This window comes from Polypterus senegalus, chromosome 10, assembly GCF_016835505.1.
Source record: "Polypterus senegalus isolate Bchr_013 chromosome 10, ASM1683550v1, whole genome shotgun sequence".
Lineage (NCBI taxonomy): Eukaryota > Metazoa > Chordata > Cladistia > Polypteriformes > Polypteridae > Polypterus > Polypterus senegalus.
Window position 1 is genome coordinate 65290916 of NC_053163.1, and position 18307 is coordinate 65309222.

An 18307-nucleotide genomic window follows, 5' to 3' on the forward strand; every position below is an offset into this window, starting at 1 on the left:
CCAAGATATCAAAGGAATGGCTTCAGGACAACTCTGTGAATGTCCTTGAGTGGCCCAGCGAGAACCCAGACTTGAATCCGATTGAACATCACTGGAGAGATCTTAAAATGGCTGTGCACCAACGCTTCCCATCCAACCTGATGGAGCTTGAGAGGTGCTGCAAAGAGGAATGGGCGAAACTGGCCAAGGATAGGTGTGCCAAGCTTGTGGCATCATATTCAAAAAGACTTGAGGCTGTAATTGCTGCCAAAGGTGCATCGACAAAGTATTGAGCAAAGGCTGTGAATACTTATGTACATGTGATTTCTCAGTTTTTATCTTTAATAAATTTGCAAAACCTCAAGTAAACTTTTTTCACGTTGTCATTATGGGGTGTTGTGTGAAAAATTCTGAGGAAAAAAATGAATTTAATCCATTTTGGAATAAGGCTGTAACATAACAAAATGTGGAAAAAGTGATGCGCTGTGAATACTTTCCGGATGCACTGTATAATGCCGATTATTTAAAACTTTTAAGGATCATTGAAATATCTTCGGAGTACATGTTTAATTATTCTATCCTTCATGCCAGTCCCAGCGAAGCATACAGCATGTGGCATGAACAATCCATCAACGGAGTGCCAGATCCTTGCTAGCGTAGTGACACTGTGTCCTTTAATTATTAACAATATAGATTATTTAAATGAAGTTAAAGTTTTATCTGTATAATATAATAAACATATTTTGCTGCAGTTCATCTTTAAAATGATATCTTCATCATATGTAAATACGCCCTTTATGAAGTGGCTCAGGTTGTGCAATATTATAACTGTAACACTTAATAACTGTAACAGACAGTTCTATAAGGAGCACTTGATGGAATGATTGAGTGCATTTAGAGCTCTTGGAATGAAACTGTTTCTGAACTGCGAGGTCCGTACAGGAAAGGTTTGAAGCGTTTGCCGTGTGAGCAGCAGTTCAGATAGGAAGCATGGCTGAGGCAGCATGTGATTGATGCTGTATACCGATAATTCTCTTTTTGATCAGCTGCTCCGAGTGGTGCAGTGAGAGTACTATGGAAAAAGCTGATCCGCTGTGGCAACCCCTAACGGGAGCAGCTGAAAGAAGAAAAAGAAGGTGCAGTGAGAGTAACAATGCTAAAGCAGCTATGGTATTTGGAATAGTTTGATCATTCTGTGGACCCATTATATTGTTACAGGTTAATTACAATCAGATGCCTTAAACTAATAAACAATATGCAGTTAATTTCAATGTATTTATAAAGCCACGTTAGGGATGTAGATCTGAAAAAGAAAGATAAACCACACAGGAACAGTGGCACTGCTTTGACGCTGGGTGCCGCCAGTCTGCAAAACCGAGCGGAGAACTTGCTTATGACAGGGTATGAGATACCGTGGAAATGTGGGTGGCTTTATGCCTAGTTTAGGTTTTATACATCGTGATTTGAACATGGAAACGTTCTTACGCAACATTTCTGTGCGTACGCACCGTTTATACATGAGGCCCCTGGACATTGACACAAATTGATGAATATTCTCAAGCCTGGTCTGCAATAGAAATAAAATCTGTCAGTACTTTATATTCCCTGCTCTATTCCCCAGTTAATACAAATTACCATCAATACACTAATAATCCAATTACCCTTCATTCTCTCAGAATCTGGAACCAATGTAGGAAGCACTTTAAGACAGAGAAGCTTTTATCTGTTGCGCCTCTACATGACAACCACCTTTTTTCACCAACTCAAACATATACAGAATTTAATGTTTGTAAAATGTCCAGGATTAAAACACTTAAAGACTTGTACATAAATAATGTCTTTGCATGCTATGAACAATTATGCTTCAAATTTAACTTGTCATCAACAGAATTATTCTAATACGTTAAAGCTAGAAACTTTTCTAAACAGAACCTGCCTAGTTTTTATCACCTCTCAACTAGTTCTATTCCAGAAGAAATACTGATCAGTCTTGAAGACTCAGAGTGCACCTCTACAATTTATAAAAATATTTTAAAATTCCTTCCTTTCAAAGGCCTCAGTGTACCTTGGGAAAAGGATCTGTCACTTAATATTTCAGAAATGGAGTGGAAGGCAGCCATGCACAGCATACACTCTAGCTTCATATGTGCAAAGCATTCAATCATTCAATTTAAAATCTTTTATGGAATGCATTTAGCTTGTTTAAAATTGTCCAAAATGTACCCGTGAATGTTGTGATCTAGCTCCATCCTTACATCACCACATGTTATGGGCGTGCACCAAATTAATAGCATTTTGGACAAAAATCTCTGAATGCCTATTGAGCAGCCTTTGTGTCACATTAACAGCTGTGTTTGGTGTACTCCAAGATGGGCTGAAAGTGGAGAAGGACAAACAAACTGTAATTGCCTTTACTTTACTACTAGCACATAGACTTATCTTACTCACCTGGAAGAATCCCACCCCACCTCTTTTAAGTCACTGGGTAACTGATGCCCCGTACTATTTGAAATTGGAAAAAATCTAATTTTCTATTAGAGGATCTGTTCAAAACATTTTTAAAATGTGGCAGAATTTAATCAATAACATTTCAGAATAAGCTTCCATTTTGCTGAAAAGGATAATCTTCCTTTCTTGTTACTTTTATAGAGTAGCTTTGGTTGGTGGCTGTTCTCTCTTCCTCTTGGGTGGGGGTTGGATTTTGCTCTGCTTTTGTTAAGTTTGGCTCGATTATATGGAATATCTTCTGCTTCTAATTAAAATCAATAAATAATTTAAAAAAAACAATGAAAGTTTTACAGTAGTCTCTTCAGTTTGCAAGAATTTTTGGCAGATCTATTACAGAATCTCTAGCTGATGAGTATGGCTTCTTTGCTATTTTTGTATAAATGCAGCCAATAATTTCAGTAATTCATTCAAAGTTACGTTTGGTGTTGTAGTACCTTCCCTAAAGTGTAATTGTTGTCTTCTTTCAAATTTCTAATAATCGTTATTTAGGCACTGTTGAATTAACATGATATTTTTTATTCTCTTTACAATGGAGTGTGTTTAGCTCTGATGGATTATCAATGCTTTTCAAATGCCTCCTCCCAAAATGTCTCTCTAAGCAGGTTCCTAAACTGCAGATAATGCTGTTTTGAGTTAATTTCCAAGCTTTCCTCTGACAATCACTGTAAAACTGTAAGACATAAAAGAGTGAGAGACAGTACGTAATGAACGCAAGTGATCCGCTACTTTTGCACATAAGTGGGGTTCACAACAAATTTGTAATTTTTTGAGCTAATGTATCCGAGAAAAATTTCGCCTTGCAATTACAAAGTGGGTGGACATGTTTGAATTAGCTGATTTCTATTTTTAATTTTGTGTTTCCCTGTGAGGTCTATTTCTAGTTGGCAAGGAAAATTAGAACAAGTTAGACAAAAAAGGAAACAAATGGTTGACACCACCCATCTGGCTTCTAGAGACTGGTCTTCTAAATTAACATAGATGTCCTGTTGTGTTTGGGTTTTAATGGCTGATGTGGGCGTCAGTGGCAGGATACATGTGATGTCAGTGGTTTGGCTTCTCCTGCATTCTAAAGGATGGGGCTGGAAAATGTGGTTTCGAGGCTGTGTAACATCTATTCTATTCTTTCATGTACTCATAAAATCAATCAATGTAAGAGACTTGCTAAACCCATATCCTGTACGTGACACCATATACTGTATACCATTCTGATGCCCATAATCAGATTTCTGGAACTGTAACCAAGTCTGTGTCTGCCTTTGTCTGGTATCTCCATTTGTAAATAGATGTGTCTGTGTTATGCTAAATAGCCTTTTGATTAGTAACTTCACTTTATTTATAGGTTAATACTGAGGTTAAGGAAGGTGAGATTTATATAATATCTTAAGCTTAGAGTGAAATACTTCATGTCATTGAATACATACATAGGACAGTAAACCTGACCTGTGATGAAGTAGCATGTTTCTTCAACAGAAAGTCAAATGAGCTAGAGAGCCCAGAATGCTGCAGTAAAAGTCATTAGTTGTGTGGTGTTTGTCTGAAGGGACACAGAAGCAGACCCAGTACTTTTACTAGAATTAAATTTCTGCAGATTGTTTTTAACAGCGTGATTTATATGTGAAAACATTTTACTATCCGACTTTTTATTTTTTAAGCCATCCTGTATTTTAGTGTGGCCTTGCTAGACTGGCATATCACAGCTTCAACCACACCCATTACCTAGGCCTCATTCTACAAATACACTTTAACTACCAAACCTGGAACATCACACAGTATTTAGACTTAGGTTATAAAAAAAATAATTCAAGAGGACATACATGTGGTAAGATTGTTCATCATCCCACACATCACTTACAGTTAGAATGTAAAAATTGTGCTGATGCTAGCATACTTTAGTCTAAAAAGAGTGGGTTACAGATCCTGGACTGTCCTGTAAGAATTCTAATAAGACTCCCTAAGCATGTACTTGTAAACCTATTAATTCAGTAGTGATTTATTCTTGCTTTTCTTCCTCCAAATTTTAAAATTGATCCCCTTCAAACTCATGGATTGATTACAGCTAATGGCAAGCAATTAAAACCCTAAGAATATTTTGACCAGTAATCTCACTTTTTAAAGTAAATATTTAATTTAGTCTATGCAATGAACTCCAGGTACTTATTCATTTGACCATTTCGAAACAAACAGTTTGTGATAGATCTGTGGCAAAGGGCAGTTTTAAAATAAATAATCGGGTCCAGAGACATGCAGCCTGTGTTTAGATGTAGCTGTGCACAAGCACATGTCACTCTGGGGTTGATTGGGCTACTTGGCTGATCGTGCACTCATGTGCCAATGCGAGTATTTCAGTCAGGTGCCTCATTCACATCTTGAAGGAGACAGAGTACCACACTTGTGCCCAATCAGATGGTATAAAAGGAGCCGGCACAGTAGAAAATGGAGGAAAACAGAGGCATGAAGAACAGAAACAACAAGAAGAGAGAGGCGAATGAAGAGCGATAAAGGTGAACGAGAACAGAGAGAAGGGGAGGAACAAAACAGAGGCCACTGCAATCGTGAGGGGGAGCAGGCAGACAGGAAAGTTAGCAAAAGTGAAGTGCTTGGCCAGCATGTGAGGGTCAGAGGGGTTGCTTATGCTAAGCATTAATGGAGCAGGAGTGACCAAGTGTTCCAGAAGGATTCCACAAAAGGTCGACAGACTGCGGTGTGGAGGGAGCAAGGAGAAATGCTTAGCTTGGCACAATGTAAACACTGATGGACTGGCGACAGGGGCCCAAACTGAATTAAGGGTTGTCTGTGCCTACTGGTGGACGTCTTCTCGTGCTGAGGAGACCAAAAAGGCAAAGTCAAGGAGACGTCGGTTTTAAGAAGGAAGCACCAAGGCTCATGGTTTTTATTGATTATTAATTTATTGAATATTCATTTAATGGATGTAATACTGCATTATTGGACAGTTTGTTTTTGTTTGGTTTTAATAAAATCACTGAACCACTTATGCACCATCCCACTTGACAAATGCATGTGTCCTCGGCCTATGTCTGTTGATGGTTACAGGTTGATGAGGTTCCCGGAAGCAACTAGGAACCATGGAGCTAATCTGGACCATCATATGATTTCTATGAGCCATTAAGCATTGTCTGTTTTTGGAATTTTTTAAGTTATCTTATGTGAAACGGGCTAGCATGGGTTTGCCAATTACAGCCACAGAGCACAAGGTATGAGATGCTAAAGCAGCATCTAACACCTTAACCTAAGTGGATTCATGTCATGAACTCTAGTTGTAAGTTTCAACCTGCCTATGTACAGCTTCCCCACTGTAACATTTCCTTCTCTGAGGTGCTTGTCACCTCTCTTTCTAAAACATTAAGGAATAAGAAGCTGTATGTCAAAAAAGCTATAGTCATAGTAGTTAAATAAACTAAAGAAAAACATTAATTTGATCAAACTATGTGGCAAACCGAATCAAGCGTTCTTCTCACTTGAATGAGCCCATCTAAATTTAACCAGTATTCATTTAGCCATAATCCTAAATGAGGTCTTTTGAAAAATGTTGACTTTTTGTATCATTTGCAGGGTAATAATAAGGCAAAATAAAGTCATTAGCTGGTAGTTGTGTCTGATTATTCATATTCTGTTTATTTGCCTGCAGTCTCTAATTTTATTGCATTTTGCAACAGAAATTGCTCTGCTACTGATTTCACATTTCTTCACAGCAGTCTCATTGAATGAGGACTTCCCTGAATGATGACAATGTACTTAGAGTACCAGTGGTTTTGCTGTCAATGGCACTGTGGGAATCTGCTGGAGATTCTTTCTTTCTTTCTTTCTTTCTTTCTTTCTTTAAAACATTATGTAAGAAGCACAAAGTAAAGTCTAGACCACCGTCTTTCTTGCAAATGAAACATCAGGAAAGCCTAATTCAATATTTCCTTGTAAATGCTCTACATTGTTTCCACTGTATGATGACATGACACATGCATGCGTAGGCTGTCATTTATTATAGCAGATCAACTTTCCTTGTTGACCTGTTCAGAAGAAAGCATAACCAGAAACAGACATAGTTTATTAAATACATGGTAATTCGAACATTAGACAAAAGTAGACGAGAACAGGCCATTCAGCCCAATAAACTTAATCCGCTTAATCCCCCCAAAGTAACATCAAGTCTAGTCTAGTAATGCAGAAGAAGCTATGCCAGACAATTACAAAATTATAGGCCTGTTTTTCAGATTAATCAGAGGAGAGATTTTAATTTTGGATATTAAGAACTTTATTGTATGAGTCATAATAAAATCATTCATTTTGTGCCATAAGGAAAAAAAAAATCAAGATGACATATTTCAGATCATGGCTATGTTCTTTTAATATCTGATTAAAATAGATATAAAAATGACATCAGTACCACTGAAGCTATGATAATGTACAGTATATGCAGAGTCCATTATGTGCAGGACATACTTTTAAGACCTCAGTTACTTACAAGCTAAAACAAGTCTAGTCACTTTTAATACATAACACAGCAAAACATTAATAACTTATTGAAATAAAACAACTTAAAGATATACTTAAAGATCAAAATGAGCATACATGTGAAAAAAAACCTTTTCTGCATTTATATTCCATGAAACACAAGCAAAAACAAATGAGAGAATAAATTGTGGAAAATCACTATTTTAATTCTTCTTTTGACAACCTACAGTAAACTAAATCAAAATAATGTATTGTAATTTAAATGACTCCAGAAATGACAACTGAGACAAAGAAATGTTTTTGCAACACAACTTTCTACCTGTAAATCCAAAAATAATATATTTAAATGGTCACCATTACCTTCTATAAATATTTAATTAGCAAAAAGAGTTATAAGAGAAATAAGAAAGATTAACCTGTATTAAAGGCATAATATATTATAATTTGAATATTTAAAAATAAATATATATATTCTTAATATTTATACTGTACATATATGTACTTAATATAAATATATGACCTGTTTTCAGGTGCTGCTTACCTTTCCATTCAAGGAAGTTTTAAATTACTCATAATTTAAATAATAAAAAATTTTCCATTAACAACATAAACATGGATTAGGTTTTTTTTTCATCAGTTCTTTTTAGTCTTTCTATCCATAGCTACTAAGCTCCCCGACTAATACACACTAATTTATTTGTAGGTAGAGCAGATGGTGTCATCTTTTGATTTGTTCATTTCATTTGGTGCTTTGATGATGATACACTGTAATCAATAAGACAAGAAGACGGCATCTATTTTTTTCATTAGTGTTAGACTACTGTAAATAATTACTTTTGTCGCCAGATGTCTAATCCTCAACAGGACGTCCATTTCAATGTACCTTTGAAGGTGTAGAATAATAGTGCCTTGGTCATCAAAATGCCACTGAAGTTTGTTTTCCAAAACAAATGTATAAATACAAAGAGTCTGATTATTGAAATAGATTATATTCAGTTGATTAATATGATGGGGGGCACGGTGGCGCTGCTGCCTCGAATTTAGGAGACCCGGGTTCGCTTCCCGGGTGCTCCCTGTGTGGAGTTTGTATGTTCTCCCCGTGTCTGCGTGGGTTTCCTCCGGGCGCTCCAGTTTTCTCCCACAGTCCAAAGACATGCAGGTCAGGTGGATTGGCCATTCTAAATTGGCCCTAGTGTGTGCTTGGTGTGTGGGTGTGTTTGTGTGTGTCCTGTGGTGGGTTGGCACCCTGCCCAGGATTGGCTCCTGCCTTGTGCCCTGTGTTGGCTGGGATTGGCTCCAGCAAACCCCCATGACCCTATGTGCGGATTCAGCGGGTTGGAAAATGGATGGATGGATGATTAATATGATTAATTGCCATTATTTATTTAGAAAACACACTTTTAAAAAGAATTACCTTTGTCATTTTTTTCATCTTCTTAAGCATTTAGTGAACTTTTATTTTATTAAGTCTACATTCTAAATATGTCCAGTGCAACAGTTAATTAATCTGTCTAATGTTTGATAATATCTGTCAGAAAAGCTTGCTTCCTTCTACTGTAATCTCAAAACTCTAGCTGATTGGCTCGCCATGGAGCACTTATGTTATGGAAAAATTGGGAAAATAAAAGTGGAGTACACTGTTGTGTTGCAGCCAGGGCTAGTTTCCTGGATTATGTATACAGTGGAACCTCAGTTTGCGAGTATAATTCATTCCGGAAATGTGCTTGCAGTCCAAAGCACTCGTATATCAAAGTGAATTTCCCCATAAGAAATAATGGAAACTCAGACGATTCATTCCACAACCAAAACTATTCATATAAAAATGATTAATACAAAATATAAAGTAAAAATACATAAAACAAATTAACCTGCACTTTACCTTTAAAAAGAATCATGGGTGGTGTGAATGAGTTTCTAACTCTTGTGGGATTCCACCCAACGGGATGACATACGGAAGAGTGTCCCAAAGCAATCGCAGTCTCCCCGCGCTGTAGCAGTTCGCCGTATAAGCGCATCCAAAAAGATCGCAGACATGCTGTAAGCGCCTGCTGTCGATGGGTGATACAAGGAACATTATAAAGATCCCGCTACAATAAATAACCGCGCTGTTGCTGTTTCAAGCTGAATAAAGCTGGTGTTATTAAAGTACTGCGACTCAGCTTCATGATTTTGGGGTGCAAGACAGGGACTCGCACTTCACAGCACACATACACACACACACAGTCACAATGCTGTAGTAAGCAGTATACGCCTGTATGGCTGTTGACTATATGAGTGAGGCACGCAGATTCAGACGGAGAATAGAAGACAAATGCCCTCAAGAGAAGAGAGAGAGAGAAAGAAAGAGACGTGCGTGAGAGAGAGAGAGAGAGAGAGAGAGAGAGAGAGAGAGAGACGCGCGTGTCGAGCAAGAGAGATAAGGAAAGAGAAGAACAATCTGCTCAGTTGTCATCACATGATGCTCAGCAGACAAAGTGTACCCATACTACTCGTATTGCAAGACATCGCTTGTTTATCAAGTCAAAATTTATTAAAAAATTTAGCACGTCTTGCAAAACACTCGTAAACCAAGTTACTCACAAACCGAGGTTCCACTGCATTTTGTTTCTATTGGCGTTTTTCAATTATTATTTGTTATTTATGTCATTATAATTTATCATTTTGCAATTTATGTTAATATTGTTTTATTTAAGTATTATTTGGTAATTTTATGCTGTGCATTTTGCTCTCCTGGTTTTGTTCCCATATATTCTATGTGTGGAACTCCAAGAGATGGGCCAAAGTGATGTCACTTCTGAGGAACCGCCTTTACATTCTGGTGGAGGAAATGGATTCCCTCAAAGTGTAATTTTGTGTCGTTAAGTTAGATTTCTGTTGTAAGTATTTTGTATGGCAGCGTTTCTCAACCTTTTAAGTATTTGCAATCCGAGTTTTCATAACAGTTTTAATCGCGCCCCCCCTAACATTTTTTTGAAATGTAGATGCATATTTTATTATACCTACTTAACTTTTATTGACATTTATCTAACTCTACTGTATATTTATTTTTCTAGTATCAGAATGTAGTTTAGGTTAATTTGTTTTTTTCATATTTTTGATTCTTGTTTTCTTTTTTTCACATATTTGTGCCCCCCTTTTTCTTACTTCCCACCCCCCTAGGGGGCCCGCCATACAGGTTGAGAACCACTGTTGTATGGCTTATTTCCATACTTTGTTGGATTCTGATTTCTTGATTGCAGAATGAAGTTTTATGGTTTTTTTTTTGCTTTATTTTGCCTCTTTTTTGCCATTTTCATTTTTAGGTGAATTTCCTGCATTTATAATATACTTTTGTTGGGCTGGTATAATCAAGCCAGGGGATGACATTTGTCCTCTCAATTGTTTGGTGTTTTTGTAGAGTTTGGACATTTTGTATATTTAGTATACTTTTAGTATGCAGTATATTTTGAGCCTTAAAAATGTGTGCTTCATCCTAGACCTGTGCAGGCCAAAGCCTCCCTTTTGAGTTTGGGGTCAGGCTACTTGTGGTAATAAGGCCTACTCTGTAAGTCATCCCTGTGTAAAGTGTGAACAGGTTCAACTCCACTCGACTCTCTGTTGTAGAATTTGATGTCAATGGGAAACACCTACATTTATTTTGTGGTACATACAATATAGTTACATAACAACATATGACATAGTGTCTCTTTTTTCTTTCTTTCTTCCTTTTTCTATACAAAGTAGTTTAAACAAGGAGATAAATCAAGAAACTGCCAGGATATGGGAGACATGCTGTATATTTGTGGTTTGACTCCACCCTGTGCAGTAATGCATGGGAGGATTTATATAAGGTCTGACTCCACCCCTTGGATTTTAGTTTATGCTGCAAAGAGAATGTGGGATTTCTGACTGACTTGGTGGGATAGTGTTTATCACAATAAGCAATCACTATTTCCTAGCCCCTTGAGTGACTATTCAGTTGCATCTTCTCCCCATGTACAGTATGTGTCTGTTTCCTCTGATATTCCAGTTTCACCTCACATTTCAGAAATGGGCACAATAGGGAAAATGGTTTGCACATGGAGTGTTATGTGTGATGTAGTGGTATTTCATTGAATGTCCTGCACCGAATGTTCTTAAGATATGTGGTGGCCTTCTCTTACACTACAATGGAAAGAACGGGTCAAGAAAATAGAAACCTGTTTTATCTCAAGTTAATAATGTTTATTTCTCAAACACAACAGTCAGACAGTGTCTAAGAAAGAAAAATACATATCAAAGGTATTTCCTTTCCTATACTTAAACATTGGAAATAATTATCTGTATGGTTTTTACTTTTGCAAGACAACACATTTATTGCCTACAATGATTTCATTGATCTTAAATGTTTTGTTAAGGCAATGCAATTTAAATGCTGGTAAAAATGACTGACACTCCAGTAGAATAAAGTCTTATTTCTTGTTTTGTTTCATTAGTGCGTATTGATTTAATGAATGTTTTGCTTTCTGCATTGCATGGCAGGTATAACAAATTATTGAACTTTGAAGACAAAGCTCATTTCAGATATTTCATTGATTTGTCACTTATTATATAAAATCATAAATGTTTCTATCGGCAAACTGGATTGTTTTCTTGTCTTGGAGTATTTAAAAATTATAAACATTAAGTAACTGAAAATACTGTGAGATTTCTTTTTCTTCAGCTCCATGGCTCATTGGATTAAAAATTTCATTTTCACATAGCCCTCATTAGCTGTAAACATATTCATGAGCTTGGTAGCAAGCCAGTTATTGTCTAGTATTAGCATTGTTTAAAAAAATAGAGATGAAATTGGACATTAAGACTAAGAAAAGAAATGTTATACAGTAACAATGTCTCTCTGGAAATATTCATTTAAAAGTCTGAAGAGCTGTCTTGTCCAGTTTTTCATCCTTTACATTTACATTTCAGCTGTTCTATGATATTCCTCTTTGTAATCACTCGTATATGCATAGTTTATATATTTTAGATATATAAAATAAACAGCAACTGATAAAGTAATGCATGTGTGAAATAATGTCCAACTAAAAATAAGGTTAATCAGTATATGATTGGTGATCAATTTAAATGGTGTGCTTATTTTAAGATAAGAGTCTTACACCTATTGCAGAATTGCATATATAAACGTTTCTGCCGAAGTAATAACTATACTGTTTAAAGTATTCAGAACTCAGTGTTTTTATGCCTTTGTTCTTATAATTTTATGGCCAATTTACCATGAAGGGAGTTTTTCGTTCTCTTTTTGTGGCCATGATTCATGATAATAGTTGTTAGGATTCAGCAGACATTAATTTTCATTGTAAATGTGTGACTCTTATGCTTGGAAAAGTTTTGTTCTATGATCTACCACTTATGCTGAAATGTGGCGGAAGATCATGCGCTGGATCGGAAAATAATATGCTCTCACAATAATTTTAGGTAGATGTACAATAATTTGATCTTGAAAATGACATAAAGCAAGTGATCATAATAATAGTAATACTGGTAGCAGGAAAAAAAAATGAACAATTGCTTTTCAGATCGATCAAAGTCATGTTGCCTCTTCTGCTGCAGATGATAATAATTGCAGCCTGAGCTGCTGAGAGAATCACATTCAGTGAGTTGTGGAGGGGCGGTGGAGCTGCTGCTAGTTAGGATGAATTTCTAACTCAGTCTAAGGGCACTCTGGTGTAACAAATTATTAAACTGGGATGTCAAAAACAACATTTAGAGCTTTTGTGAATTTGTAGAAGGTGCAGACACATGAGGCAGCAATTAAAACAGTAGACCCAGTAACAATTATCTTCTGCTGTTCTCAGCAACTTTATGCATTTCTGCATTAATTCCAAGTACATTAGCAGTTTTAAAGTTAATGTTTTAAAGGACATGAACTTGAAAGCACCACTGGTTCATTACATTGATGTAAGAATATGATCTAGCCAAATGCATTGCTCTGGCAATACTGTAAAATTTACAGTATTTATACTAAACTTTGAGACTTTTGAAGTTTAATGAATTTAATGAAAATATGACCAACAGATTAATTTTCTTCTTCACCCTCATTGTCTACTATAAAATCTGTCAAGCTTCCAATGCATAAAGGAAATGATGATGTTTCAGAGAGGTGCTGGTTTTGATTATCATTATGAACAAACGCAAATGTAAAGTACACTTCATCTACCATTCAGCAGTTGTCCAAAGCAGAAACAGCAGCTCTGGTCATGGTTTATGCAGTTGGCACCTTTTCATTTATGAGAAACTGACAAAAATATATTCATATTACAGCTTAATGGATAGTTAATGAAGTTGGTTTATAAGGATTCAACATAACAATTGAGCAAACAAATAGAATATGAGGAAAACTTAATTTGGGAAGGTGAAAGCTTTTGGCTGCTTCATCCCACATTGCCAGAGAGTGTTTGCTTGGAGGGCAGTTGAAAAGAAGCAGAAGGCTATCATCTCTAAGACATTTTTGCAGGAGAAATTAGAGTTTTTGTGTCTTCCTAATATGCGTGATCCTTATAAAAGTTACAAGTGGCTTTCTCAAGAAAACACTTAAAAGGTGAACGATAGCCTAACACTCTGTACTCCATGTCACAACAAGAGGAAAACGAAGTGCTTAGTGTCTACATGCAACTTCCACCGACACACTCTGTTAGTACTGACAATAATAATGTCTTTTGTCAAAAAGGACAAAATGTCTAATGTTTTTTGTCAAAAATGTATATTTTTAAGTAAGCATCAAAAGGTATTGTTGTAATTTGAGTTTACAGATCCCTGTTTCCCATTTTGGCACCTTCTGTAGATTTATGGATTGTTTATGCACCCCTCGATATATTTTATCAATATGACAATAATGTCATTATTGGTGCCATTTTTTGAGAAATGTCCCTGTATTCTGCTGATTTTGCATGGCCCCAGCTTTATCGTTTATGCCTTTGATTACTTAAGTACTTAAGATGGTGGCATGGCATGGTCGATGTCCAAGCATATGGATAACTTTAAAACAACAATGTTATTTTGAGTAACAAGTTGATTAGAAACAGAATTTTTCGACAACTAGAACTTTTTTTTGCCGGTTGTTTACTGCTTAAGAATCTTGTCTTTCATTTTGTGTTTTATTGCTATTTATTTGACCGTGTACCTGTTTTCAGACATCTCTCTTGGTTTTTTCCTGATGTTCAGTTTCATTTCCCAGTCCACTGCTTTTCCTTTTGTGTTTCCAGCTCATTTCACTGCCACCAATGCATACAGTTTGAAAATGTTTAACATTGTGCGCTGTTTCTACCTCATTTGCTGTAGGTGTTTTATTATGAGACTTTCTGACGACCTTTTATTTTGCCACATCTACTTATCCAGTTCTCCCTTTACAGGAGTGCTCTACTGTCTCTGCCTTTTAGCTGGCTGGAGTTTGACTCTTTTTCATCCATCCTCTTCTCTGATATTCACTTTGCACCCACATATTCCTCTCGTGGATCTTGTTGCTTTTATTTTCTTTTCTTTCCAGAAGAAGCTATTCTCTGTTAGTACAATTACTGCAAAATTGACCTTATCCTGTTGCTGGAATTCCCCTGATACCTTATTCTTTGGTCTCTGGAAATCCTCCTTTTTCAATTTAATTTTGCTTGAACTGTCAGAAGCACAGATCAATGGTGCATCCAGCCCCTATAGGCTGAAGTGGCAATCCACGGTGCAACTTGTTCGTACCGGCTTGGCTCGAGGTCATTGTTTTTGTAAATTTGTGATCTGTTTTGCTTTCTTGTCGATACAAATAGAGTTGTTTTCTTTTTCTTATTTTTTTCCTTTCTTCCTTGCCCTTTTTATGTTACACTCACTGTCTCTTACTTTCACTGTGTTAATCTCTTTCACACAGCTAGGATGAAGGTAGAGGTGACTGCCAGAGGCAGGTGCCATGAAGTGGAGTGCTTTGAGGGCCAGAACCGGACGTGAAATCAGAAATGGAGCTGGAAGAGAGGTCAGAGCTGGAGCTAGAAGTGGGGTCAGGCAGGATTTCCTTGTGAGGGTTTGCATCACCAACCCCTAGTCCGGCATATAGTTGCATTTAGTTTAGCCCATCAACTACCTCTCATGCACACGTGTGTGTATATATTTATTTTATTTTTTTACAAGAATATTATTTAGACTGAACAGTCCCTTTTCTTTATACTTCCTTATGGCAGATGGTCCAGCACTATTAGTACACATCATTAGATTTCGGTACAGTTTTTACCCACACATCATTAGGCTAATCAACAGCAATTCATACTGACCACTGTACTGCTGTTATCAGTGTTTCTTGTATATTCAAGTATTATCTGATGTTGAGTTGAATACCTGGTGCTTAATTACAATCAGTAATCTGTCAGAGACATGAAATAAGAATTTCATTGTATTATGTACAAATCAATACTTTTGACTGTGAACTTGCAATTACCATAATTTGTGCCACCAACAATAGAATTCATATATCTAGATAATGATTGTCCAGATTAACCAAGAGCAGAATTGTTGCACAATTAAATATAAAGGCAACAGTACTGAAATGTAGTGTTTTAAGGCATCTTTTTTGAAGTCATGCAATGTATTCCCTTCAAAAAAGCATACAAATGAAAGAATTTTCACAGTTCAATACATTTGTTTATTCCTTTTCTATGCCAATTTTTGTATACCTAGATGATTAAATAATCATCTTTACAGCTTATCAAAAAAGTTTTCTTGTTTGAAAATATTTGTACAGTTCCTCATAATATTTGAAATGAGGACGAGAAAACACATTGAAAACAGTTCGGAAAAAACAAAAGCCTTACTTTTAGAAATAATTGGCTGTGTCACTTCAGGGACATTCAAAGTCTTACCACAAATAATTACATACCATGGTAAAAAAGAAATCAAACAGAAAGAAATGACTTACTGTAAATGGATGAATAAAGTCATTAATAATACCGTAAGACCAAACCGATAATTCTCTAGAGAAACAGCAATAAATAAACATAATCAGAATTAAAAACACACATACACACAGCTAAAGGCATGCCAAAAAAGTTTTGATAAAAATTTAAAAAAAGAATTGCAGTGGAAGCTAAAGCAAAACATTTACTTTATATTTCAGTGGTATTACCTTAATAAGATAATTTAAAATCCTCAGACAGACAACACCTTAGGACTCGGTGATATTTTATAAGTAATTTGAAAGAAATTAAGCAATTCATAATTCTGAAAGAATGTTCCAGAATATTCCTGCATCCACTTACAATAAGGGAAGAACTTGATGACTGGAAAATATGAAATGAGGAAAAATTGATTACAACAATAAGAAACCAATAAGCCTTTGCTATATTGTGTATAAAATAATGAAAAAACAGAAATAAATTAGACTATCTGTATAAGTAACAATAATAACCAGTAAAAATAACTGACATCGGAGGAGTTTTCTGCCAGATGAGCATGTAAAGTTGACACAGGTAGAATAAAAAACAAACTAATTTTGACGTTTGACCATAGAGGTAACTCACAAAACTTGATTTCAAGATGATTAATCAGCCAAAGACAAACAGTACAGATAAAATGAGAATGGTGTATGTGAGATGAAATCATGAATCAAGATGCTTTTAGATCTTGTCCTTGCTGCCTTACTCTATCTAATTAAATTTGTGGCATAAATCTGGTATGTAAACAAGAAATCTGCAGATAAATGAACCAACAACCTTAATCATGTTATCTATTCCAAGAATGATACCCATTCAAATTGCAATAAACCAAGTACCAGCTTTTCTTCTTAATAAACATGTTAACGGTAATAGTGCCGTATATGGTAAAATAGTACAATTTATAAATGTTTTCCAAAAGTGTAAGAATTCCATGACATGCAACAGGATTGCTGTTGAAATGATAAGTCAATGGAATAAAAAAGTTCCAGTTCCAAAACTATGACGCAGTTTTATGGTAACTACAAGCTATGGTTGCTGCACCCTCATGAGGCTACTCCTTTGAAAATTATGCCAGTCATATGTAATATGGCATTTGTGAGAAAATAATACTGATTCCAATGAAATGCTAATAATGCCTGTTAGTTTGTGGTAATGGTGAAGAGTTGCCCCGACTTCAGCTCATCCATACTTTACTACTAAAATTTATGTCAAGCTTTGAAAAGGCATTCATTTGTTATTGCTAGGTATGTTGAGTTCTGCCTTTGATAATAATATATACTTGTGGCTGGGCCTGCGGGCAATCTGGAATTATTTGTTTGCATAAATATATTTTAATAGATCAAGTTTTACAGACTATCATAGGATAAGACTGATTTGTGGTCAAATTTTTTGATTTTAATAAGAAAAAATAGAATCCACAATTAAAAAATTGATCTGCAAATAAAAGATTTGTAAATAGCTCGAATGCAAAATAAGTAGTGTCACTAAGCATAAGTTGGACATCAGATAACTAAAAGCCCATGCCAGTTGGTCACTACAAAACTAGAGGAGAATGAGGGATTATCAGAGCAAAACAAAAATAACTAAAAGTCAAATCTTTATTAATATGTAACTTGAAATCACTCATTCTGATTTAAACTGTATAAGCCAATTTCTACTCCTTTTACTATCCCAAAAATTCTCAATTGTCTCTTTACAAATTTCCAAGTGGTTAATGTTGATTATGAGACTGCACTACCAGGTTCCTAATGGGATAAAAAAGCCAAATTTACAAAATTTAAATTTAAATTTTGAAAACACAGACCTTTTAAACTCATGTAAAAAAAGTAGTGAATCTCCCAACTGTGTGAACAACTGCAACATTAATTATTCTACCCAGAAGGAAAGAGAAAATGAGAACAACTGAAAGAAAAAACATGGAGAAAACAAAAGAAGTAACTGTCTGAATAAGAAAAAAAAACACCAATTACCGAAGCCAAATCTGCATGACAAGAATAAGGTCGAAAAGTACTGTAAAATGCAAAACAAGTTAAAATCAAATACAAATTCATAAGAATAAAGTGCAAAGAAGGGTTTTTGAACCAGAGTAGTTGAATAAGGAAATGAACCTAAAATGAGCCCCTTTTATCCTGTTGTGTAGTGACGGACAGGCTCAGGACCTCTAAAGCCACACCCCTTACTGGGCATATCCTGGCAAATTAGCACAGCTGAACAAAAAAAAAATCAAAAATGAACTTTAGAACAAAGTATTGAATTGAAAAACAAGCAAATCCATCAGATTCCTTTCATTGTCAAAAACTCCTACAATGAAATACAGCTCAATAAAAGAGCCAGAAAATAACATGAAAATAGTTTACAAAAAGTCCTGATATTAATAAAATTAACAGTGATACGTTTTAAAGAAAACTATAATTATTAAATAATTGTTT

General features: G+C 35.6%; 1 protein-coding gene across 6 annotated transcripts in view; it reads left to right on the forward strand.

The window, feature by feature from the left end:
- The window catches only part of frmpd3 (FERM and PDZ domain containing 3), a 781596-nt gene that overhangs the window by 268296 nt on the left and 494993 nt on the right, over positions 1-18307 (forward strand). Inside the window, exon 1 of one of the 6 annotated variants that reach the window (XM_039765861.1) lies at positions 14853-14926. The exons of the other annotated variants lie outside the window; for them this stretch is intronic. The gene's annotated coding sequence lies outside the window, so the exon portion shown is untranslated. Of the gene's footprint in view, positions 1-14852; positions 14927-18307 lie in introns of those variants that run through there. 6 annotated transcript variants of the gene reach the window in all.